The sequence below is a fragment of the Pan troglodytes genome, chromosome 13 (genome assembly GCF_028858775.2).
Source record: "Pan troglodytes isolate AG18354 chromosome 13, NHGRI_mPanTro3-v2.0_pri, whole genome shotgun sequence".
In the NCBI taxonomy this organism is placed as follows: Eukaryota; Metazoa; Chordata; class Mammalia; order Primates; family Hominidae; genus Pan; species Pan troglodytes.
The window spans coordinates 90,724,114-90,750,764 of record NC_072411.2 but is presented as its reverse complement, the minus strand read 5'-3'; the positions used below and the strand labels follow the sequence as shown (position 1 = coordinate 90,750,764).

The window sequence follows — 26,651 nt, the reverse complement described above, 5'->3', positions numbered from 1 at the left end:
TTTAAAAGTGCAAGAGCTTTCATTCGGGAAAATGATTGGGAAAGATAAAGAAAGAGAGATCAGGAATAGGCAGGGAAAGACTTCCGGCCATGATATAGGTCTGAAACCTGTGAAATGAGAGAGATAAGGAAGGAGGAGAGAGCAGGAAGGGCCTCAGACTACAGTGCCACTCTGGGAAAGTCGTAGCCAAATGTGGAGGTCTAGGGCAAAGGCTGTGCAGAAATAGGGCTCTCATCATGCTCTTTCATTCTCTGTGTTTCACGGTCTGTGTGGTTTTTAGGAAAAGCAAGGCTTCACCTTGAGAGCTCAAGTAGATAATGAAAGTACCTACAGCTAAATATTATCAACGTTACACCTGATGACAAGTTCAATCTTGAAGGGAGGTCTATGTGGCACAACTTTATGACTGCCACAGATACCATTGACAAGCCAAGGAAAAGCAAGGAGCAGAAGAGACCCTCTATAATATGTCTTGTTTTTTAGGCAGTGAATAGAAAAATTATGAAACAAAGAAGATCAATAATCATCACTATTGGACACCATTTTGATGTTATATATTAAGTCCTATTATTACATTTAAAAAACTTGATCCCAGTTTCCACCTAGTTTACACCACTTTAGCTGCCATGTGAGAAACCAACTAATAGGCATAGAATGGAGGCAGTTGCAATTTTATGTTTAGAGTACACCAACAAATGTCAGCCAATTTTTGTTTTAAAGTAATAGCAATTTAAAACAAAAATGTCATATGGATGGTAATATTTCAATTTTAAAAAATTTATTAAGATGTTTTATGGCCAAGTTGTGGTTGGTCTTGGAGTATGTTCCATGTGTAGATGAGAAGGAGGTATATACTGTGGTTGATGGGTGGACTATTCTGTAGACATCTATTAGATCTAATTGGTAAAGTGTTGAACTTAAGTTCGGAAATTCTTTGTTAGTTTTCTACCTCAATTATCTGTCTAATGCTGTCAGTAGGGTGTTACCAAGAAGATTTCTCAAAACTACAAAGTTACAGGGAAATTAAACAACTTGCTTCTAAGTATCTTTTCTGTAAACAATGAAATTAGGGCATAAATAAAAAGCTTCTTTGAAATAAATGAAAACAGACACAACATAGCAGCATAGCAGAATCTCTGGGAGGCAGCAAAGGCAGTGTTAAGGGGAAAGTTCATAGCACTAAACGCCTTCATCAAAAAGTTAGAAAGATCTCAAATTAATGATCTAACATCACACCTAGAGGAACTAGAAAAAGAAGTGTGAACTACCTCCAAAGCTAGCAGAAGACAAGAAATAAATAAAATCTCTATAGACCTTAAAATCCACATAGAAAATCAATGAAACAAAAAATTGGTTATTTAAAAGGATAAACAAGATTGATACATTGCTAGCTAGATTAACAAGGAAAAAGATAAGGACCCACATAAGCACAATTACTAATGGCAAAAAATAACATTATGACTGATCCCACAGAAATATCAAAGATCTTCAGAGAATATTATGAACATCTCTATGAACAGAAAATCTAGAGGAAATTGACAAATTTTCCTGATAACACACAACCTCCCAAGATTCAATTAGGAAGAAACTGAAACTCTAAACAGACCAATATCAAGTTCTGAAATTGAGTCAGTAATAAAAAACCTGCCAAACAAAGCCCAGGACCAGATGGAGCCACAGTCAAATTCTATCAGATGTAAAACAAACAGCTCGTACCAATTCTAGTGAAACTATTCTAAAAAATTGAGGAGAGAAACTTCTGTAACTCATTCTACAAAGCTAGCATCATCCTGATATCGAAACCTGACAGACACACGCACAGACACATAAAATAAAACTATGGGCCAATATCCAGGATGAACATAGATACAAAATCCTTAACAAAATGCTAGCAAACCAAATCCCACAGCACATCAAATATTAATTCACTATAATCAAGTAGGCTTCATTCCTGTGATGCAAGATTGGTTCAACATACACCAATCAATAAATATGATTCACCACACAACCAGAAATAAAAACAGAAACATGATCATCTCAACAGATGCAGAAAAAGGTTTCAATAAATTTCAACATCCCTTCATGTTAAAAAAAACTCTCTCAATACTAAGTATTTAAGTAACATACCTCAAAATAAGAGCCATCTAAGACAAACTCAGAGCTAATATTATACTGAATGGGCAAAAGCTGGAAGCATTTCCCTTGAGAACTGGAATGAGATGAGGATGCCCACTCTCACCACTCCTATTCCACAGAGTACTGGAAGTTCTAGCCAGAGCACTAAGGTAAGAGAAAGAAATAAAAAGCATCAAAATAGGAAGAGAGGAAGTCAAACCATCTCTCTTCACTGACAATGTGATTCTATATCTTGATAACCCTAAAGATTCTGCCAAAAGGCTCCTGGAATTGGTAAGCAATTACAGTAAAGTTTCAGGTTACAAAATCAGTATGCAAAAATCAGTAGCATGTCTGCACGCCAATAACGTTCAAGCTGACAGCCAAATAAAAAATGCAGTTCCATTTACAGTAGCCACAAAATAAAATAAAATACCTAGAAATACGTCTAACCAAGAAGGTGAAAAGGCTTTACAAGTACAACTACAAAACATTGCTGAAAGAAATCATAAAAGACACCAACAAATAGAAAAACCTTCCATGCTCCTGGATTGGAACAATCAATATCATTAAAATGGCCACACTGCCCAAAGCAGTTTTCAGATTCAATGTTATTCCTATCAAACTACCAGTGTCATTTTTCACAGAATTAGAAAAAAAAATTCTAAAATTCATATGGATCCTGAATAGCCAAAGCAGTCCTGAGCAAAAAGAACAAAGCCAGAGGCATTGCATTATCTGACTTGAAACTATACTATAAGGTTACAGTAACTAAAACAACATGGTACTGGTACAAAGACAGACATATAGAGCAATGTGTAGGACAGATAGGAGAACCCAGATATACAACTGCACACCTAAAGCCATCTGATGTCGATAAAGTCAAATAAAAATTAAGCAGTGGGGAAAAGTCTTCCCTTTTTTATAAATTGTTGTGGGATAGCTGGCTGGCCACACACAGAAGAATGAAACTGAATCCCCACCTTTCACCATATACAAAAATTAACTCAACATGCATTAAACATTTAAATGTAAGATGTCATATTATAAGAATCCTGGAAGAAAATCTAGGAAAAACCATTCTTGACATTGGTCTTAGGACAGAATTTATGACTAAGTCCTCAGAAGCAATTGCAACAAAACAGAAGTTGACAAATGGGGCTTAATTAAACTAAAGAACTTATGAATAGCAAAATAAACTATCAATAGAGAAAACAGATGACGTAGAGAATGGGAGAAAATATTTGCAAACTATGCATCTGACAAAGGTCTAATATCCAGAATCTATTAGAAACTTAAACAAATCAACAAGCAAAAACAAAAAACCCTATTTAAAAAATGAGCAAAGGATCTAAACAGACACTTCTCAAAAGAGGACATAAAAGTGGCCAATAAACATATGAAAAAAATGCTTATTGTCACTAATGATCAGAGAATTTGCAAATCAAAACCATGATGAGATACAATCTCACACTATTCAGAATGGCTGTTTTTAAAAAGGCAAGTAACAGATGTTGTTGAAGTTGCAGAGAAAAGGTAATGCTTATACACTGCTATTGGGAGTGTAAATTAGTTCAGCCACTGTGGAAAGCAGTTTCAAGATTTCTCAAAGAACTTAAAACAGAACTACCATTTTACCTAGCAACCCCATTACTGGGTATATATCCAAAAGAAAATAAATCATTCAACCAAAAAGACCCACGTACTCACATGTTCATCACAGGGCTATCATAGTAGCAAAAACATAGAATCAACCTAGGTGCTTATCAATGGTGGATTTGATAAAGAAAATGTGGTACGTATACAACATGGAATACTATGTAGCTGTAAAAAAAAAAAAGAAAAGAAAACATGTCCTTTGCTCAACATGGATGCAGCTGGAGGCCATCATTCTAAGCAAATTAACACAGGAACAGAAAACCAAATACAGCATGTTCTCAATTCTAAGTAGGAGTTAAACATTGGATACTCATGGACATAAACATGGCATCAATAGACAGTAGGGCCTATTAGAGCAGGGAGGAAAGTAGAGTGGACAGGTCAAAAAACTATCGGGTACTATGTGCAGTACCTGGGTGATGAGATCAGTCATACCCCAAATCTCAGCATCATGCAATATACCCACGTAACAAACCTACACACAGACCCACTGAATCTAAAATAAAAGTTGAAGTTAATCCAGTCTATCATTGATGGACGTTTGAGTTGGTTCCAAGTCTTTGCTATTGTGAATAGTGCCGCAATAAACATACATGTGCATGTGTCTTTATAGAAGCATGATTTATAATCCTTTGGGTATATACCCAGTAATGGGATGGCTGGGTCAAATAGTATTTCTAGTTCTAGATCCTTGAGGAATCGCCACACTGTCTTCCACAATGGTTGAACTAGTTTAAAATCCCACCAACAGTGCAAAAGTGTTCCTATTTCTCCACATCCTCTCCAGCACCTGCTGTTTCCTGACTTTTTAATGATCACCATTCTAACTGATGTGAGATGGTATCCCATTGTGGTTTTGATTTGCATTTCTCTGATGGCCAGTGATGATGAGCATTTTTTCATGTGTCTGTTGGCTGCATAAATGTCTTCTTTTGAGAAGTGTCTGTTCATATCCTTCACCCACTTGTTGATGGGGTTGTTTTTTTCTTGTAAATTTGTTGAGTTCTTTGTAGATTCTGGATATTAGCCCTTTGTCAGATGAGTAGATTGCAAAAATTTTCTCCCGTTCTGTAGGTTACCTTTTCACTTTGATGGTAGTTTCTTTTGCTGTGCAGAAGCTCTTTAGTTTAATTAGATCCCATTTGTCAATTTTGGCTTTTGTTGCCATTGCTTTTGGTGTTTTAGACATGAAGTCCTTGCCCATGCCTATGTCCTGAATGGTATTGCCTAGGTTTTCTTCTAGGGTTTTTATGGTTTCAGGTCTAACATTTAAGTCTTTAATCCATCTTGAATTAATTTTTGTATAAGGTGTAAGGAAGGGATCCAGTTTTGGCTTTCTACATATGGCTAGCCAGTTTTCCCAGCACCATATATTAAATAGGGAATCCTTCCCCATTTCTTGTTTTTGTCAGGTTTATCAAACAGCATATGGTTGTAGATGTGTGGTATTATTTCTGAGGGCTCTGTTCTGTTCCATTGGTCTATATCTCTGTTTTGGTACTAGTACCATGCTGTTTTGGTTACTATAGCCTTGTAGTATAGTTTGAAGTCAGGTAGCGTGATGCCTCCAGCTTTGTTCTTTTGGCTTAGGATTGACTTGGCAATGTGGGCTCTTTTTTGGTTCCATATGAACTTTAAAGTAGTTTTTTCCAATTCTGTGAAGAAAGTCATTGGTAGCTTGACGGGGATGGCACTGAATCTATAAATTACCTTGGGCAGTATGGCCATTTTCATGATATTGATTCTTCCTATCCATGAGCATGGAATGTTCTTCCATTTGTTTGTGTCCTCTTTTATTTCATTGAGCAGTGCTTTGTAGTTCTCCTTGAAGAGGTCCTTCACATCCCTTGTAATTTGGATTCCTAGGTATTTTATTCTCTTTGAAGCTGATTAAGAAAATGTGGCACATATACACCATGGAATACTATGCAGTCATAAAAAAGGATGAGTTCATGTCCTTTGTAGGGACATGGATGAAGCTGGAAACCATCATTCTCAGCAAACCATCCCAAGGACAAAAAACCAAACACCACATGTTCTCACTCATAGGTGGGAATTGAACAATGAGAACACCTGGACATAGGAAGGGGAACATCACACAGTGGGGCCTGTCGTGGGGTGGGGGGGAGGGGGAGGGATAGCATTAGGAGATATACCTAATGTAAATGATGAGTTAATGGGTGCAGCACACCAACATGGCACATGTATACATATGTAACAAACCCGCACGTTGTGCACATGTACCCTAGAACTTAAAGTATTAAAAAAAAACAAATTTAAATTTGGAGATGTTTTAGGCTATAGTCACTTGACATTTAAGACACTTGTTAAATCATACAGCTTATCCTTTAATTTTTCTGTTTTAAAATTCACTGACTTTAATTAAATGGATGGTTATCCACATAGAAAAAAGAACATAGCAGCTGGCCCCTGCCTGATGGTAAAATCTTCTCCTGGCCTGTACAACTAAGGCACACCATTTTACTTGGACTTTGGGAAAATCTAGTTTCCAATGTGAGTGGATTTTGTGACAAAATTACAAAGGCAAGACATGTGTTACTTTAGTGTCACTATATAAATGCTCCTGGTTTTTAAACAGTCCTACTTAGTGCTCAGCATAAAGACAAGAAATAAGCTGTCTTCACTTAAAGCCATAATCCATGAGAGAAGTGGTCAATACCTTTTAAAAGCACGTGGTGGTACTAGGATCTCTAGAATGTGGCTCCAGAAAGAAAGATCTTAAATTACCCTAAGTGAATAATATATGGGGAATTTGTGAGGCTCCATGCTCAAATGCTGAGTTCTTAGATTTTGGAAGTTAGGATCATCACTGTTTATGGAAAACTTAAAATGAAGGTTGTCCTCTTTTCCTGAAAGTTGAGTTATGATTGTGAATAAGGGAATCCACTGACTGACTGTTAAAAAAAAAAGTTGAAGTTATAAGAACAAATAAAATAAAAATATGGAAAATGAATTATTAAAAATTGATGTAGGGCCCAATTTAGTATTATTTAGAGGTCCACCTCTAAATAAGCACACACACACACACACACACACACACAATGTCGTTAGGAAAGAGAACATAGCTCCAACAGTATATTTATTGTACATATGTCTATTGTGCATTTGCCTGTGGAAGGTGAGTTTTCACACAAATTTTGATCACATTTTTGTAGGCACAGAAATAATTTATCTTTTTAATATTCTACTTTCTTCTCATGATGCTTATGTCACGTTTTTATTATATAAAGAGCACTGTAATTAAATGAGTTTTCCGATCAAACAAAAGCTTTCTCATAGAGGCATTTTGTTTGTTAATATCATTACATGGTTTTTCTGTAGCTTTTTGTGCTACTACATTTTATACATATAAATATTTCATTTTTATATTATTATATTTCACATTTATTTCTAAAATAATTCTCCTCCTAATACTTCATAAATTAGAAACAAAATTCTCAAACTGTAGACATCTCCTTCAGAGAAAAATTCCAGAATATTCTCAGTAGTGAATACCTTTCACCTTAGGCAACAGTCAAATCTTACAAACTCTACTCTTCAAATGATACAGGTCGCCCCCTCCTTTCAAAGAACTCTTGCAAGAACTCCCCACTGAAAGGGATTTATAATAATCAACAAGGTCCAAGAATTATCTCTCATTTGTTATGTTCTGTATCTTAACTTCCTTCAATTACTATGAGTAATATAGTGTTGCATACTGCTTAAGAGCCTGGCCTCTAGAGTCGGGCAAGAATAAGAGAATGTGTCATAACACTTCCAAATTGTGATGTAGTCAAATTATTCGACCTTCCTAGTGTCTTATTTTTCTAACAATACTTAAATGGAGACATGTGAATGTAAGTTGTTTAAGTCTGACAGTCATCTTAGTATCAGCCTGAAGATGAAGCCAAAACACACCAAAAGAAAATTAAACAAACAAATAAAAAAAAAGCGGACCTTGGAGAATCAGAAAAAAATTGAGCTGGATAGACTGAATTAAGCCAGCTCTAAAGCACACTGTACCCTTCATCTTCCAAGTACAGATGCTCTTCTACTTACGATGAGGTTACTTCTGATAAACAGTACTTAAATCATGAGTTGCCTGTGATGAATATATAACATCATAAATATAAAATCCTATGATACCATTTGGAACATATTACCATATCTACTCAATTAATATTCACTTTTATTAACTTCTACATTGCAGGTAATTTAGAACATCATAGCTTAACCTAGCCCACTTTAAATGTTTAAATGTTCTCAGAACACTTGTAGTAGCCTAGAGCTGGGCAAAACCATCTAACTCAAAGCCTATTTTATAATGAAGTGTTGAATATCTCAAATAATTTATTGAATACTGTACTGAAAGTGAAAAACAGTACAGTTGTATGATAATTAAATTGAAACTTTGTAAGTCAGGGACCATCTGTATAGAATCAATTAATTGTTAGATTGTAATAAGCTACTTTTAGCTTGGGTTTTCTGTTACTTGCCGCCAAATGAAAACTACCATAGATTTTCTTTGGAAGCATAAATGTACAGAAGGTGTAAATGTGTGTGTACATTGTTATAAAACTTTTAGTTGCAGCAATCATGAAATAGATAACAGGTTTTAATGACAAAAGGATTATCTTACATCACATAACTGAGAGAGTCTACAGCTAAGGCAATGATCTTCTGTCATTCACTAAGGACTCTGGCTCTATGTCACTTATTCTCTTCATTCTCTCCTCCTTCATGTTCTACCTTCTCCTTCAGACCAAATAAAACCCCCTTCAACAATATGCTCCCTTTCAAACAAAATGGATACCAACCTAGGTGAGCGTTGAATATCTGAAAGAAAATTGTTTTTCAATTTTAAAGGGATAAATAGATAGGCAATCAACAATGTCACTAGAGTGTTTGTTTAATTATGTTTTTAGCCATGCTTTCCACTAAACATTAGAAGAATTTTGAATTATGCATTTAACACAGTCCAACTAATGGGTATCTTTGCCATGAAAAAGTATACATAATTCCTAGGGTTCACTTTTGAAACATTTAACAGAACTTGCCTATCACTACCTTTTCATTAATACCATACTACATTCTCTCAGGTGGTAATGACAAAAGTAATTTTAACACTTCTTCCTCTGTTCTAATCACTCTTCTGAGCAATACGTATTAACTCATTTAATTCTCACAATCACCCATGACTTAAGTGATATTATTATCTCCATTTCACAGAGTAGTTAACTAGAGCACAGAGAGCTTAAGTGACTTGCCCAATCTCACTCTTACTAAATGGTTGAGCCGGGGTTTGAAGCCAGATGGGTCTGACTTCAGGGACAATAATCTTTGCCATTGTGTATTCTGCATCTTTGTGTTGCTAGATTATAAAATTCAATTCAAGTGTGTTCTTCCCTTCTTTCTTTAATACTCACTAATCATATATTATTCTGACTCTTCCCATAAAACCTTATGACTAAGGGCCAATGCATTCCTGATAGGTCCACTACATCTATTTTATGTTTGAACACATGAAAAAAGTGAATAGAGGAAATATTTCATTATATATTGAATTATGACTGAGTTTTCTTTTTTAATTCTTGGGTTTGAACTTCAGTGGTGTATGATTCAGGCAAAAAAATGTACTGGGAGAATTCTATTGAGAAAGAATGGCATATTATTAGCTTTAGCAATGCACATCTGTGTATAACACCTGCTTGCATTTATTTATTTTCTTCTCTCTTTGTGGGCTAATAAAGCAAATAATCAAGATAATTTTGAATGTTTTATGTTTTTCTAACTAAAAAAGTCATGAACCATTTAAGTGGAAATTGAAAAAATAAATGAAAATAAAAATTTGCCTTTGGTTTAGCTGCTCTATTTTTTATTTAGTAAATGGAATCCTTGCAAGTTAGATAGGTGGAAAGAGTTTAAGACTAATTTGGACGATTGTCAAATCCTCTATAAATGACAATTTCTATGATGAAAAATGTTAATTTAATGACCATTCACGGCACAAACCTCATAACATTACAATGCTAGTTAAGGTTTGGTTACTTGATGATTATAAGCAATGGTAGCAAATACCTGAAACATAAAATATGACAAATACCACATCAAGTTCAAGGTAAAAATGAATTCAGGAAAAGTGAACGCCAATTCCTAAAATGTCAACAAGACATTAATCTACCAAAATCTTGGAATCAAATTTCTAGAACATTTTGACGAGAATCATTATAATTAAAATGGCATGACAGAATGGCTTCGCCATCAAACAGATTGGCCGCTCATCCTAAAGTGGTTTTAATTATGATTTGACTCCTCTGAACAGTGCACATTTAGGGAGATATTTATCACCAGATGTACAATTAGGTGCCCAATTTATGCATTTTTAATTTATTCAATGAAATATATTAAATGCCTGCTATGATCTAGGGATATGGGTATACAGTACTAAAGAAACAGACAAAAGTATCATAACATTATAGAAGAGCAGAATTGTTTGAAAAAATAGAAACATAACTTCCCAGGAGGGTGGAGCCAGTGAATGCTGGAACAGACCACTGTTAGAGAAAGTAATCTGATATATAACAATAAAACATGGGATAATCTCCTTTGAAAATGGATTTTGAGAAGCACATGAGTCTGAGTCAGAGCTACAGAAGTAACCCATGTGAGACAAAACCATGGTCACACACCAAGATATTTTTACATATCTGCACATTCATTTTTCACTAAGAAATTGCATCCTTAACATTTTTTACTTGCCCTTTCCACAATTTCACCCCCCACTGATAACTGTTTACTCACAAGGCCATTGCTGAAAGTACAGTAACATAATATTTAAGTACTAAGCATTAAGAGAGAGAAATAAATACATAAATGATTCTTACTCAACAAGAGTTAAAAAGCCATCATTTATTTACCACTATACATCTAAATTACTGGGCTCAGTCACCGGTAGAATTATCTATCCCAACAATGAGAGTGACTCAGATTTTTCATCTGGCCCCATAAATTATTATGTTGCTCTGGGAGAATGACTAAGGGTCTTTGCCTAGTCATTTAATTGTATAGTATAAGTAAAGGAGACAGGGAGCTTTAATATTCTCATCCAAATATTGTTGGGTTGAGTTTTCCAAGCTAAAATACAGAGAACTTCATGCTTCATACTTACTTATTTCTTAAGAAGGTTCTTTTTCTTTTTCCCATTCTTTTGTTAATTAGAGTTTGGGGGAATCCACAAAAATGTGGAGAATGTCTTATCTGAAGATGCCAGGAAGGAAAAATAAATCATGAAAGTAGTCTCTTTCCAGAGCAAGTTTCTCCTGTTTTAACAGTTGAGAAAGTCAAATGCATTGTCTGCATCCTTCACCTTGTATTTCTATTGAATCTTTCTTATCAATATGCTCTATGCATCTGCACAGATTTTACCTTCAAATTTAGCAGACTGGTGTGAATCAGAGACAAACTAAAAAACAACAAGCTAAAATACAAACTAAAAAATAAAAAAAACTAAGTACCCACTTCAGAATTAATTATAATATTTAAGCTTGATTAAAAATAACAGAATAAACACTGTTGAAGACTAAATTAATCATATGGAAGATAAATTCAGAGCAATATCCTAGGACATACAGCCAAAACACTCAGAAAGTTAAAACCAAGAATTCCACAGACAGAATATATTAGGAGTGGAAATTATCCCAGTCACACCGCACCAAAACATTACCGGCGGCGAATCTATATGGGTCTACAGTACCTCAATTCTTACCTCCTCAGAAGAAAGAATTTGACTGAAGTGCATGAGGCAGAAATTAAAGCAAGTTTTAGAGCAGGAGTGAAAGTTTATTAAAAAGCTTTAGAGCAGAAATAAAAGGAAGGAAATTATAGTTGGAAGAGGGACAGGTGGGCTACTTGAGAAAGCCAAGTGTGCATTTGACCTTTTGACTTGGGGTTTCATACGTTGGCATACTTCCAAGGTCTGCCTCTTTTTTCCCCTGATTCTTTGCTTGTGGTGGGCTATCTGCATGTGCAGTGGCCTGATAGCACTTGGGAGGTGAGTACAAGGTGCGTTTACTGGAGTTGTAGGCATGTTCACTTAAGGTATTCTTCCCTTACCAGCCAAATGTCCCCAGGAGGTCACATACCAGTTAAACTTCACCGTTTTGCCTCTTAGTGTGCATGCTCGAGCTCACTCATGCATCTCCTGAGATCTTACAGGCAAGCTGTTGATCACCAATTTTTTTAGGTATTTTCTATCTACGGGGAGACTGCCTTTCCCTCGTGCTGGCTATTATTTTAGAGAGACAGTTAACAACCGCCTGAACATCACCTGATGGTCGCCTGACATTCCTGCTTGTGGGTTCGCCATCTCCTACCCTGCTCATGTCTGTCTGAAAAATAGAGTCAATGAAGGAGAAAGGCAAAAGTAATCTTTTATAACTTTCATCAGTATTTCTTCTCCCCCCCTGGCAGAGCATCTGCCTTTTAAACACAGGAGCTTCAGGTGATTTGCTTTAGCCAATTAATTGTTTGTGGAAGCGATGTGTGCCACTCCTGAACAGAAGCTTCAAGTTCATTTTTCTTTTGTCCCTGTGTCATGAGGCTTGCTATGTTCCAGAGAGAGGCTATTTTTTCACCCTAATTCCTGGAGTGAAAACTACAGGCTATTACTGTTTTACAAAATATTTTGCTACTGTATAATGTTCTAGGATCTAATAACAGATTTATCATTATTCTTGCATGGACTTACTCCTAATGGACATATGCAGTGTGAGAAAATAAACATCTTTACACCACCATCTTTAGAGAGATTATATAATTTTATGTTTCCTGATTGATAGACAAGATGAGTACTACTATATCAGAAAACCTTAAGCAGGTAGCACTAGCCTCATGTCCATGTACTAGATGGTGAAAAACTGCTACTAGAAATTAGAAGGACAGTGACGGGATGCAGTGGCCAAACATTTTTAAAAACTGCATCAGCTATAATTTTGGAAGCAGATAAATTATTGACTCAGTTTGTGTCTTTGGCGTATAGGGAAATTGAGTGTTGTATACCTGCTGTGGTACCATTGGCTACATTTAAAAAGTTTCACAAGACATGAGATGAACTCGTGTGAACTGGCTAGATTGCATGCAAAGTTAAGAATCTTTGCTTCATGCAGGGTTGGGATATTAAATAATTAAATGTTTAAAAATTCTAAAATATGTAAATGTACACACGTACATACACACAAACACACATATTCTAATTTAACAGAAACCAGAAGAAAATGATTGACAGCTTTGACCACGTATACATTTCTTATTGGTAATATACTTCATAAACTAAGTGAAAAAAAATTGCAGACTGGCAGAAATATGTCCACCATGTGAAAAAGACAAAAATTTTATTTATAATCAATTTTTCTCACAAATGGAGACCAAAAAATATAATTAAACATAGGAAGGAGCTCAGAAAAGAACAGGCAATTCACCAAAGGAAAAAAAAATCACAAAAATCAATAAAGGTATAAAAATGTGTTCAATGTGAACATTTAATAACAAGATAAATACATTGAAATCACATATAAAATAACTTTACAATGTCTGGCAGTCTCAAACTGTAGGGAAAAAATATTCACATTCACTTTTGAAGAAAGTAAAAATTTGTGTCATCTTTTAAAAGGGTATTTGACAATATCTACCATTTTAAATTGTATATACTCTTTTGATAGATATTATTTCTGGGTATAAATTGTAAGGAAATTCTTGTAAATGTAAATGTATTACATGGAAATTAAGGGCATTGATATTTGTAAAAGGAAAAGATAGTAACAATCAAGATGGAATGTTAAAGTATAATACATGTAAAAAATGACACAGTAAAGCACTTAAAAATGGCATAACTCTAGTAGAGTTGCTTAAGGAGACATACTGTCTGTTTCTCCATATCAACAAATCCAATATGTATCTCTATAAATAACTGGAAGGATGGGTAGTTGAAGATAATATGGTAGAGGGAGGTGATTTTATGCTCAGAAAAGACTATTTAAGGAACATTTAAATACAAATATATATATATATATATACACACACACACATACACATATGTTTAAAAGTAGTCTTTCATAAATGTGAGGCATCTAAACATAATAAAAAAGTACTGAAAATGTGGTACATATTCACCTTGGAATACTATGCAGCCATAAGAAAGAATGAGATTATGTTCTTTGCAGGGACATGGATGGAGCTGGAGGCTATTATCCTTAGCAAACTAACTCAGGAAAATACAGCATGTTCTCACTTATAAGTGGGAGCTAAATGATGAGAACACATGGACACATAGAGGGGAACAACACACAATGGGCCTATTGGGGTGGAAGGTAGGAGGAGGGAGAGGATCAGGAAAAATAACCAATGGCTACTAAGCTTAATACCTGGGTGGTGAAATAATCTGTACAACAAACTCCCATAACACAAGTTTCCTATGCAACAAACCTGCACATCCTGTACATGTACCTTGAACTTAAAAAAATTTTTTAACCTTATAATTTTTTAACATGTAAATGATAATTTTTCAATTCCCATAATGCATATTTCTTCATTATTCAGTGAACATTTATTAAACACCTGCGATGTGCCAGGGATTTTGTAAGAAGTGGTGGATAAAGTGGGCATGATTTCTGCCCTCATAAAGTTATATTGAGAAAGACAGATGATAAACAGTTGTACAAATGTTAAATTGCAAGTTTGATAAGGGCTGTGATAGAAAATAATAATATGTTTTGAGAGAATAACAAGATGGGTGAAAATTTTTCTTTGGAAGTATTCTTCGGCAAGACTACTTTAAGAAACCGACATTTGAGCTGTGATTTAAGCAATAAGAAGCCAGATATAATGGTATGGAAATTACTCCATAAACAGTAAATTTCATATGTAAAGATCATAAAGAAGTTAAGAGCTCAGCATTTTTAAGAAATTGAAGGAAAGTTAGTATGGCTGGGACTGTTAAAAATGGTTGTTCTTACATGAAATAGAAACTCATGGGGAAGATAAACTATGACTTACAAGCCATGGAAAATGAATTTAATCCTATTCTGAGTTCAATAAGAGAAGACGTTTAACTTTTCTGTGCCTCAGTTTCTTCATTTATAAAGTGATGATAACTGTACATCATAAGGCATTCATGAAGATTAAATTAGTTGAAATAAATGATATTAGAATAGTACCCAGCACAAAGGAAGTACTCTATCATTATTATACTGTTATTTATAATAATAAAATATTGAAAGCTCTGAAAATATATGCCCATATTGATCTTTATTCAGGAGAAAAATCAGAGTAGATAGGGGCCACATAGTAGATATTTGGCCTTTGTGAAACATGTTCTCTATCATAACTATGGAATTCTGCCATTGGAGCATGAAAATAGTAAGAAACAATAAATAAATAAATACATGTGTTTATTTTCTTTATATATATTTTTTTATTATACTTTAAGTTCTAGGGTACATGTGCACAACGTGCAGGTTTGTTACATATGTATACATGTGCCATGTTGGTGTGCTGCACCCATTAACTCGTCATTTACATTAGGTATATCTCCTAATGCTATCCCTCCCCCCTCCCCCCACCCCACAACAGGCCCTGGTGTGTGATGTTCCCTGCCCTGTGTCCAGGTGTTCTCATTGTTCCATTCCCACCTATGATTGAGAACATGCGGTGTTTGGTTTTTTGTCCTTGCGATAGTTTACTGAGAATGATGGTTTCCAGCTTCATCCATGTCCCTACAAAGGGCATGAATTCATCCTTTTTTATGGCTGCATAGTATTCCATGGTGTATATGTGCCACATTTTCTTAATCTGGTCTATCATTGTTGGACATTTTGGGTTGGTTCCAAGTCTTTGCTATTGTGAATAGTGCCGCAATAAACATACGTGTGCATGTGTCTTTATAGAAGCATGATTTATAATCCTTTGGGTATATACCCAGTAATGGGATGGCTGGGTCAAATGGTATTTCTAGTTCTAGATCCTTGAGGAATCGCCACACTGTCTTCCACAATGGTTGAACTAGTTTACAGTCCCACCAACAGTGTAAAAGTGTTCCTATTTCTCCACATTCTCTCCAGCACCTGTTGTTTCCTGACTTTTTAATGATCGCCATTCTAACTGATGTGAGATGGTATCCCATTGTGGTTTTGATTTGCATTTCTCTGATGGCCAGTGAAGATGAGCATTTTTTCATGTGTCTGTTGGCTGCATAAATGTCTTCTTTTGAGAAGTGTCTGTTCATATCCTTCACCCACTTGTTGATGGGGTTGTTTTTTTCTTGTAAATTTGTTTGAGTTCTTTGTAGATTCTGGATATTAGCCCTTTGTCAGATGAGTAGATTGCAAAAATTTTCTCCCATTCTGTAGGTTACCTTTTCACTTTGATGGTAGTTTCTTTTGCTGTGCAGAAGCTCTTTAGTTTAATTAGATCCCATTTGTCAATTTTGGCTTTTGTTGCCATTGCTTTTGGTGTTTTAGACATGAAGTCCTTGCCCATGCCTATGTCCTGAATGGTAATGCCTAGGTTTTCTTCTAGGGTTTTTATGGTTTTAGGTCTTACATTTAAGTCTTTAATCCATCTTGAATTAATTTTTGTATAAGGTATAAGGAAGGGATCCAGTTTCAGCTTTCTACATAAGCCTAGCCAGTTTTCCCAGCACCATTTGTTAAATAGGGAATCCTTTCCCTGTTTCTTGTTTTTGTCAGATTTATCAAAGATCAGATGGTTGTAGATGTGTAGTATTATTTCTGAGGGCTCTGTTCTGTTCCATCGGTCTATATCTCTGTTTTGGTACCAGTACCATGCTGTTTTGGTTTCTGAGTCTGGCCAGGGCAATCAGGCAGGAGAAAGAAATAAAGGGTATTCAGTTAGGAAAAGAGGAAGTCAAATTGTCCCTGTTTGCAGATGACATGATTGTATATCTAGAAAACTCCATCGTCTCAGCCCAAAATCTCCTTAAGCTGATAAGCAACTTCAGCAAAGTCTCAGGATACAAAATCAATGCGCAAAAATCACAAGGATTCTTATACACCAATAACAGACAGAGAGCCAAATCACGAGTTAACTCCCATTCACAGTTGCTTCAAAGAGAATAAAATACCTAGGAATCCAACTTACAAGGGATGTGAAGGACCTCTTTAAGGAGAACTACAAACCACTGCTCAACGAAATAAAAGAGAATACAAACAAATGGAAGAACATTCCATGCTCATGGAAAGGAAGAATCAATATCATGAAAATGGCCATACTGCCCAAGGTAATTTATAGATTCAATGCCATCCCCATCAAGCTACCAATGACTTTCTTCACAGAATTGGAAAAAACTACTTTAAAGTTCATATGGAACCGAAAAAGAGCCTGCATTGCCAAGTGAATCCTAAGCCAAAAGAACAAAGCTGGAGGCATCATGCTACCTGACTTCAAACTATGCTACAAATGTGTTTATTTTCATTAAAACCTTATTTACCAAAAACAAAACAAAACAAAACAAAACAGAGTAGGCTCAATTTGGAGTGTGGGCTGTAGATGCCACTCCCTGAATCAGAGAATTAGCCAAGTTGAACATGTGTAGGTATCACCCACAAGTCCCAAAAAGGGCTATTGTGTTTACTGAAGTAGCACAATGAAAACTATTAGTTAAATCTATGATTTTAAAAAATATATTTGTGATCAGCAGCAAAATAAGTGCCACAAATTATTGCCCTCCCAAACCATACTCTGTAATATCTACTCATTTTTGATCAGCCAGCCCTTAGCTAACTTGTCAACTGACTACAGACCTATGAGAAATCTTAGTCAAAATGGGCTAGGCCTTGCCCAGGTCAGCACACTGGGCAGCCTGGCTGAAATTGATAACTTACAGAACCATTAGTAAGTAAGTGTTGTTTTAACCTCCTACGTTTTGGGATTTTTCCTATGCAGCAAAAATTAACTGACATTTTAGTTAGATGAAGTACTATGATCATAGCATTAAACAGATGACTTGTCTTTCTTATATGATGGTAAAATTTACATATGCAACAGAATTAATATTAGTAGCAACATTTACTGAGTGCTCACTATATGTAGGGGCTATGGTTGAGGAATGCACTGGGAACCAGGAAGATCGTGGTGTCTGCCTTCAAAAAAGTTTACATTTGTCATGTTGGATAAGGTTTTGCCAGTAAGGGCTGATTTTTATATTAACTTCAAAAGAGGTTTCTGGAATAATCTGGTGGATAGTCAAAGATTAACCTTTGGCAATGACAAAAATGAACAATCATAGAAACTTCCAAAAAACTTGCTAAACGAGGCTCTAACCAAGATGAGTCAGAGTCTTATGGCATTGCAGATTTTTTAGGAAACAGGTACAATTGTGCTTCCTCTTCTTTTACTGGTTGCTTCCAAAATGAAGAATAATGTTGTGATGCTCTTTTCTCCAGTTTTGCTTTGGTGGGGCAGCTTTTCACTACATGTGGTATGCACACAACCTTCGTTTTTATGTTATTTATTTATTTATTTTTCCTATGAGTCTGTTGCAAGTGGGAGCCCTAGGTATGTGGTACTTGAGCATTTTCAAAGGAGCTTTGGCAGGCCTCCAGTCCTTTGAAATCTAGTTCTGCTCTGTATGCTGTAATACTTTCCATTCTGAGTCTTAGCTGCAATATTTTGCATCTTGCAAGGGTTTGCTGTTGGTTCCTTTAAATGTACTTAAAAATTCGGTGACTTAATAAGACTGTGTGCATAATATAGCCCTATAATTCACTTTATCTACATGCTCTTTTAAACTAAAAATTCAGAGAATCCAATGTCTTTACCTTGTAACCTGTCTAAAAACTGTATTATTAAATGTATTTAGTAGAACACATTGAAAATAATGTTTCTCAACTCACAACTACAGTCTCCAACACTTTTCTTTTTTTTTTTTTTTTTTTTTTTTTTACATCAAGTATCACAATGTTTATTGATAGATACAAGTATATAAAATCAGGGCATGAACATGACTTGATAAATTAAGTAGACTTAATTTCAATACTATAATAGGAGGGACCAATTCAAATTCTCACCATTTGTTTCACACCCACAAAAACCACTTCAAGGGCATTAACGATCTCTCAAAACTGATCAGTTTTGTGCAAGTAAACCATGTTTCTTTTAAAAAGACTTGTGCACTTGCCCAGGCTCAAGGATATTAAAATCTAGCACATAAAGCCCATTACTAGAGGTAGAAATACAGGCAATATACTATTACGGCAACAACCATCAATTACAGTTAAGAATTTTTCTGTAACAACCAAATGGATAATCAAATATTGCAACAACTCAAGTATTACTGAGCAAAGTGCATTTCTACAGTATTCAGTGTTGCTATTCAGTTTTCTAACTTAAAACAGCCTATGATAACTGGCAGCAAAGAAGGTCCTTGCAATAGACTGCCTCTGCTTGAGAACTTATGATGTAATTATTGCATGCTGCTAATATACTATCTAAACATTAAAGATACTCCTAAAATATTTGATGGTAGACTATGATTAAGACATTACACTACAAAAAAACCTTATGCAGAAGGAAATCCTAACTGACGTGCTTCTGCTTTAAATATTGTGAAAACATTACAGCGGAATGAATTTTCGCAGTGGTTAGGTCAAATGCAGTTACATCATAGCAACAGTATGTTTTGCACAATTTAAGGCTTTGGCTGGTTCTTTAGTCAGCTTCTTCCTCTGATTCTTCTTCTTCAGCAGTTTCTAACCAGGTTAGCCACTGATTCACCTGGAACAAAGCCTTGCCTTTTCCCGGAAACTCTTGGGTTATATCTTCTTTCCAAGCCAAGAAAGCTTCTTCTTCAATAATTTCCATGTCATAGAAGTGCACAAAAAAGCGAAGTAACATGCCTTTTGGGAAGTTGCTGTTATAGCAGTGCACCTGAAGAGCATACAGGGCACTGACTTGTAGATCAACGTGATCATGAAGAAATTTCATGCAGGCTTTCCTGAATGTATTGGACCAGTGTCCCAAACTGGAGGTTGACATCCCTTTGGTGAAATCCTATTTAGCACAGTTTGCAGCTCGTGCCATCATTTCAGAGCTGGTGAGCATTTCAGAACTAGCTCAACCACTAGAAAGTGGCACCCATTTTCCTCTCTTCCTACTTTGTCTTCAGCAGTTAGCTAAATTACAAGATCGAGAATGGTTAACAGAACTTTTTCAACAAAGCAAGGTCAATATGCAGAAAATGCTCCCAGAAATTGATCAGAATAAGGACCGCATGTTGGAGATTTTGGAAGGAAAGGGACTGAGTTTCTTATTCCCACTCCTCAAATTGGAGAAGGAACTGTTGAAGCAAATAAAGTTGGATCCATCCCCTCAAACCATATATAAATGGATTAAAGATAACATCTCTCCCAAACTTCATGTAGATAAATGATTTGTGAGCATCTTAATGACTAGCTTCTTACAGTACATTTCTAGTGTAGTAAACCCCCCCAGCGATGAAACAGATTCATCCTCTGCTCCTTCCAAAGAACAGTTAGAGCAGGAAAAACAACTACTACTTTCTTTCAAGCCAGTAATGCAGAAATTTCTTCATGATCACGTTGATCCAACACTTTTCTAACCAGAACTAAGATCTGCTGCACACTTACTAAGCTATAAAATCCCTGCTGTTTCTGAGATGAATAAAACCAAAAAGAGAAAGGCAAAGCAGTGTCTCCATTGTCAAAAACTTATGTTCAATCTGACTGAAATTGTTTCCATGAACATTGGTATTAGAACATGAAGGATAATATTTATCTGTGTTATATAAATTATATAAATAGTGAAAAATATCAAATATCAATTAGCATGTTTGTTTATATTTATGTAGGATATTGTGAACATAAGTTATCCAATCTATTAAGTTAAAATTATTTTAAAATTATTCCCTACATGGAGTGGTGCTCTAATTTATCATCTAAATCATTCTAATATTTACTCATACCCCCCAAAACACTCTAAATGTCAGGAAACCAACACTTTGACTCAGATTATCAGTGAAAGGGACATGATAGAAAGAAGCAAGCTGGAATCAAATTATACAAACCATCCTCTCAGTGTGTCAATAATTTTGAATATATTTAAGAAAATACTCTCAACAGAGAACTGATAAATTATTCATGAGTTGAAACATTTCAATTGTTTTCCCATTTTTTATGTTTTGTAAAAATTTAATATCTTAATTTTTTACTTTAGTTCACCACAAATAACATGGTGTATGCTCATACTTACAATGGGCAAATCCAGCCTGTCATATTTTCTAATTGTGGTGGAACATGAAAAAATATTAATGAAATGTCATACTTAAAACCTAACTGTTTATGTCACATGCATTGTTGCATATTCTCAATTTTCTGGTTTTAGTTGTTTTAGTGTTACACCAATAGACAATCTTGATTTTAAAATAAAAATTTTTAACCGAAGTTTATGGATTCCAGTGTTATAGGATGCCCTTGTAATTTTGAAAATTACAAGCCAGAGAAAGAGAGCCAAGCAAAGAGCAGCATTTTCCTAGGAGGGATAAATAGAGATCAATATCTGAGGCTGCCAAGGCAGCTGAAACTTGGGGGAGCATTACAAAAGTAGAGGAATCCACAGAGAAGGAGTCACAAAATCTGCATAAAAATTTACTTCTGCTTCTTAGTCACCTCCTAAATTGCAAATTCACAAGGTGTAATTCTGAGGACCAACCTAGAGCAGTGCTGGGAGGCAGTGACTTCAGAGATTGTTCAATGCTGAGGAGACACCTGGGAGACTGGAGCAAGAAGAGAGAAGAATTTAGGTGAATATCCTAAGCATTCAGTTGAGGCACTAAAGACCACATCCTTACTCCCAGAACAATGCCCAAGGAGTAAATGCCATGCCCAATAGGTAAGGGCAAACCTGGAATAGACCAGCCCAACAAAGTCTAAAACCAAGCCAGCACTGGATCAAGATCATCATCTAGGAAGTTAACTCCTTGCTAGAACAGAACTTAACACCTCTGCTATGTAGAATTTACATATATATATTTAAATATATATATATAAAAATTTGAGGGAGCATTACAAAACTAGAGGGATCCGCAGAGAAGGCATCACTACATATATAGTGACTACATATATATAGTTATGTATAAAATTAATAAATTATCTCAAACTTGTAATGTGTGACTGGGTTTTTATTTACTATCTAGAATTTGTTAAACAAATCTCTGTTAATAACTTTTCCATATTGAAGGGAGGAAGGGAGGGACGGAGGGAGGGAGGAAGGAAGGAAGGAGAGAGAGAGGGAGGGAAGGAGGGAAGGGAGGAATGAAGGAAGGGAGGAATGAGGGAAGGGAGGAAAGAAGGAAGGAAGGAGGGAAGGGAGGAAAGAAAGAAGGAAGGAAGGAAGGGAGGGAGGGAAGGAAGGAGGAAGGAAGGAAAGGAAGGAGGGAGGGAGGGAGGGAGGGAAGGGGGAATAAGGGAAGGGAGGAAAGAAGGAAGGAAGGAAGGAAAGGGAAGGAAGGGAAGGAAGGAAAGGGAAGGAAGGGAAGGAAGGAAAGGAAGGGAGGGAAGAAACTATTTGATATAATGGGTAGACAGAAATGTATCCTCTATTTATTTATAAGTAAACTTGACATAAATACAAAATCATGATTATCCTTCTACCCTCTAGACTTTAAGCTCTGTGTAGGAAAAGATGTCTTTTTTCTTTCCTACTCAGCAACTTAGCTTATAATAGAAATGAAAAATGTATAGTGAATAAATGTTATGTCTTGTTGAATTCTAGTTTTCCCAAGGAGAAAAACTTCCTCATAAAATTATTGGATTATTAAACTTAATAACAGAAATGAAAAAATAGTTTCTGTACAATAATATCCAACCAGTTTTAGACTTCTAAGCACTGTTGTGAAACAAATATTAAGATAAATACATTTCTCTATGTGATAGAGAAAGCTAAAGATTTATAATTTCGGACTCCAAATGATATCCATAACAACCCCTTTAAGACACTTGCATATCTGTCCTTGCTGCAGATTTGAAAAAGCAAAACTACAAGAAGACGATGAGGATGACAGAGCTCCAGACACAATAGCTGCAGGAGAGAGAGAGACTGACTCACAGCCAGGGAAAGAAAAAAAAGTAAAACTACATTTTTTTTTAAAAAATGCAACTTTTCCTGGTCAACAAAACAGTCTCTGGAGTCAGGCACATTTAAATTGACCTGGTTCACATTCCACTTCCTCTCCCAATAATATTACCTTAGGCAAGCAAGCTCTTCTCTACCCCTTAGACTAATTTTAAGATTTAAGAAATATAATCCACATAAAATGTTTAGCAGAATCCCTGGCATAAACTAAACCTTAGTCAAGGATAACTTCTATGACTGCTACTATATTGCTGAATATGGTTAAAAACAATTTAGAAAAACGTATTTTATTACCACCTATATTATCTGTTTAAGTCAACTTGGAACAATGCATTTCAGAAAGATATCCAAGATGCAAGACATTTAAAATAGATGAAAACCTTTTGTGTTTAATAGAGCATGTTTTGGTTACTTGGAAAATCTATCCATGTGGGATATCATCTCCCCCAGAGACAGTAATAAAAACAAGAAGAGACTATCTAGCTTACATTTCATACCTAATTATAGTCACAAGTTTATAGTAAAGAATGTTTCCTTTATAGGTGATATTGTCCTTGAAAATAAATGTTTCAGCTTTGCCATTTTGATAAACAATATAGAAAAATATGGAGACTCATTCAACTTCTTCAGGGAATCGATTTCCTTTATCATTATTACTCATTTTTACATGGCCCCTGTGAAGTGGGGATACGTGATGTGGCAAATTGGCTCACACAGTGAGAACTGACCAAGGATTTGGGCGTATCTTTCTCCTGTTTTCAGAAGAAATGCTCTATGTTCTTCCCCTTAAGCCACCCAGTTACTTTGCAGCCACTCCCCTTGGCTCCTAACAACAACAAGATGTCATAATTCCCAAAGAGGCAGCTGCATTTAGTTACTGTGTTGTAGACATGCACACATATCAAGTTGACACCTAATTAAATAATAAAATCATTTTTTAAAAATATTCAAGTTCCGTGTGTTTGAAAGAGACCAAAAGTAAAATGACTGCGCATTATATTGGCATAAATGAAGAGGTCAATAGAAGGGATGCCATGGACAGTAAATACAGGCACATGCATAATGGGAGAGTGCCCCAGACTTCATCCTGCGAGTCACTGACGGGTAACAGGTAAACAGCAGGCCCACCTGTTAAATTGTTCATTCTCTAATATTAGGTGAAATCTTCACGTAGTATGTCCTGCTTAAGGTCATTGTCTCCCAAAAGGTTTTAGTTTTATATTATCATTTATTTAGAAAGCAATTTAAAGCAAATACCCTGTTACATGAAAAAGACACCGAAAAAATATTCACTGAATCATTTATGTGTAGTTCAATGACAAAGGGACACATGATTTCTCAGTTGTGTTTTTCACATAATTAAATTAAATAAGCATCAAAATATATAAACATATAAATACATATAATATAATAAGTAATTTATATTTGTGCCTGTGACATAATTTTTATATACTCATATTTTTCATCTTTTTCATTTTAATAAAGCCTCATCAGCTATTTTCCTTTTACTTTTAGTTGCTTATTCTTTGTGAAATGTATTACTTATCTCTGCTTATTTTTATTTTTTTAAGTACTCAGTTATAAAACCAAAGATAAGTCAACATTTATTTCTTTTATATTTCCCATCATTTCACACAAGGAATGTACTACTTAGGCAAAAGTATATTAGAAAATGGTGTGATTACACCCATCTCATGTTGAATAACTAGGTCTCAGAGCATCTTTAATGGTATCTTCTTCCCAGCAGAACAAAAATACGAAATTATATTTATGGGCTCCAGATGTGTTGTCAAATAAAAAGCATCTCTAGAACTATTTGATGTATCATTTACTTGTTTCCACATTTATCAAGCAGAGCAAAACTTGACCTCACATTAATATATATTCTTTCTGAAACTGTTGAAGCCATCTGTACAGCTGCTCATTTTACCCATGCTGTTTACTAGCAAGATGTCACAGACAGGAAATATACTGACAGTAAAGACCCACAGAATCTCTCTAAATGCATCAATACAGACATTTCAAGAAAAGCTCCTTGGGACCTACTAGTGCCACAGTGTGAAGTTTAAGCTATATAGTCAAATGAAGGGAAGTGTGCATATTTGATAGTTTCACCTTTTCAATGTAGATATGACCTGAGATTGAAGCTTATCTTACTTAAATGACCCCCATTTAAGTAAGATAAGTCTTAGATCACTCAGGAAAAGAATGTCAACTATTTGAGTTTTTCGAATATTAGAATTTATTGGTAAAACACAACAGGAAAAAGCAGAAATGTACTTTAAAAATTATATCTGATCATTTCATTAGTACGCTGAAAAGAAGGAAAAGTACTTGGCATCAAATTTTGGAATTCAAATGTTTTCTCACATATTTTTATCTTTTTAAATTAGATTTCTTATTAGGAATTCACAAGAGAATTTTACTTCAATAGTAGGTAATCACCAGAGAATAATGTATACACAGTTTATGCATAGGATTGCAATAGTAGGTAACCACCAGAGAAAAATGCATATATAGTTTATGCATAGGATTGAATTTGGTTCCAATCACCACATTCTTTTCTAAATTTGCCATATTTTTAAACAAAACTATTTCCTCCATAGACTCATGTCTAATTTACCTGTAGTCAAATTTTATGTGCAATAAAAGAAATTTGAGGTTGATAAGATACATTTTATATCTTTTTTCTCTCCATATATATCAATATATTGTTTAAAATGTATTTTTCAAATCAAAACCACAACAAGATACCACATTCACAATCACTAGGATGGCTAGAATTGAAAAACCGGAAAATGTAAAAATGTGGAGAAACCAGAACCCTCATATCTGCTGATGAGAATGTAAAATGGTGAAGCCACTGTGAAAAACAGCTTATTAGTTCTTCAATAAGTTAAACATAGAATTACCATATGACAGCAATTTCCCTCCTAAGTATATATCCAAATGAATTTAAAAGAAGTGTTCAACAAAAACTTATATAAGAATGTTCATAGCAGCACTATTTATAATAGTCAAAAGATAAGAACAACTCAATTGTCCATCAATGCATAAACGAAATGTGGTATATCCATTTTGGAATGGTTACATGGAATATCATTTAACCGTAAAAAGGAATGAAGTACTGATCCACGTTGCAACATAGATAAACCTTGAAAACATGCTAAGTGAAAGAAGGCGGACACAAAACAACATGTATAGAATGATTCCATTTATATGCAATACCCAAAATAGACAAGTGCTAGAGACAGAAAACAGAATAACGGCTGTCGAGGGCTAGGGATTAGAGAGAATGTGGGATGACTGCTAAATAGGTATTGAATTTTGTTTTGGGGTGATGAAAGATGCTCTGGAACTAGATAGTGTTGCATAATGCTGTTAATGTCCTAAATGCCACGCAATTGTACATTTTAAAATGGTTAAAATAGTAAATTTTATTTTACAGGTATTACACCAAAAATTTTCTAACTACATTGTTGACAACGACTGACCATATGGTCTACTGTTTATTTAAGAATTTATGTGTTTATTGAATTTCATAGAGATTTTCTAATGAAAGCTTTAAAGCATGAATATCTGTTCTCTCATGAAATCATAAGATTAATGACAGTACATGAATTTGTAAATGGATATAAGCCTATAATGGCAAAGATAATTAATTGTGAACTAACATCAGCATGTAATATTTGTCAATAATATTTAGGAAAGTAGGA

The 26,651-nt window shown here is 35.0% G+C and overlaps 1 pseudogene; it reads left to right on the top strand.

The window, feature by feature from the left end:
* The first annotated feature begins 14,556 nt into the window (after positions 1-14,556).
* Positions 14,557-20,419, top strand: LOC100615335 (eukaryotic translation initiation factor 4 gamma 2-like; annotated as a pseudogene).
* The last annotated feature ends 6,232 nt before the right edge of the window (positions 20,420-26,651 follow it).